This window comes from Acanthisitta chloris, unplaced genomic scaffold (genome assembly GCF_000695815.1).
Source record: "Acanthisitta chloris isolate BGI_N310 unplaced genomic scaffold, ASM69581v1 scaffold7370, whole genome shotgun sequence".
Classification (NCBI taxonomy): domain Eukaryota; kingdom Metazoa; phylum Chordata; class Aves; order Passeriformes; family Acanthisittidae; genus Acanthisitta; species Acanthisitta chloris.
In genome coordinates this window covers 1-1488 of record NW_008653269.1, presented here as the reverse complement: position 1 = coordinate 1488, position 1488 = coordinate 1, and positions in this window count along the sequence as shown.

Sequence of the window (1488 nt, the reverse complement as noted above, 5' to 3'; positions counted from 1 at the left end):
CAACAATGAATAAAAGGAGTGCAACAACTTTGCTGCTTAGGCAACTTTGACATCCATCATGTTTTGAAGCCACAACAAACACTGGGTGCACGTCAGAGTACACTTTTTAAACATACACATATATAAAGAGAAGGCTAATAGAAATGCTCTATGATCACTGTTATGCTATGCCTGCAATCTCCCTTACCATTCTCCCTAAAATTAAGGGTCTGACACAGGCAAAGGGAACAGCAACTGCACTTAATTTACCCTGGCTGAGGAGATGTTCCAGGGAAGAGGTGTCTTTCAAAAGTACCAGAGAGGAAGTGGAAAACAGTGTATAATATTGGCATTTTAAGACTTCTTTAGCACTACCACAGAACTGTAAAGATCTTTCATGTCATAGAATTACATTGCTTTGTAATACTTGCAATGCAGTCATTCCATCACAGTATTAGTGCAAGCAAGGCAGAAAATGGAGCACTCCTGGGAAACACAAACATCCACTTCCACTGAAACTCAGTAACTTTATATGGGTGGGTGTATGTGGGCACTGTTTCACAGAACTCAGATTAATGACAACCATCCCATCCAGAAAATACTCCTAAATATGACATCAGGTATGTTAAAAAAAGTTCTTTAGAAGTTAGAGTTTTAACTCCATTAAACATGGTTAAGAATTCTATTTGAAACACAATTTACATTAATAAAGCAATTTCTTAAAATCATAAAAATAACATTGCTTTGTGACATCAATTTAATTAATGCACATTAGTAAAGATCTATTTCTGCCACCTGCAGTGAGCAAGTTCTTTCTTGACATGCAGAATTCCAGAAGGCAATTTTCAAAGTTTTGAGAATTAAAAAAAAAAAAACAAAAACCAAAAACAAACCACCACCCTTCTATTTCTTTCAGATAAAAAAGTCTGAAATTTTCAGAGTGCTAGACAAATTTTCAAGTGTTCGCTGCAAAACTAAACTCAAAAGAAAAGCAGTATCACAAAGGACACAGGACAGTTAGCTACTATATACCACAGTGAACATTATTGCAAGACAACTACTTTACAGAAGACCTAGTTTGCTGAGTTTCAAAATAATATGTTTTATTAGTTAAGGGATAAAAAGACATAAATAAGACTTCTAATTTTTTTTATCTTTCTCCAACTCTGACAAAGATGCCATAATAAAATTTGCTTTTTAGAAGTGTCCATAGTGCATTTAGCAGGGTTTAGTATGTTAGAAAATTTAAAAAATTGGTATTACATAATGTTGATCATTTACACTGTATACATTTGTGACAATCATCTTCTGCTTGTATTTTTCATCAACAAAATTAATTAAGTAACAAGGTCTTTGAAGAAAATGGCATATTTTACATGTCTGCATCTTGAAAAGTTATTCAAGAGCCACTGCATTGTATACCTTCAGTAGTACAGTTTCATTCTAATGTGCACTGACTCAAAACATTCATATTATTCCCTTAAAGAGCTAAGAAAAACCTCTAGACTC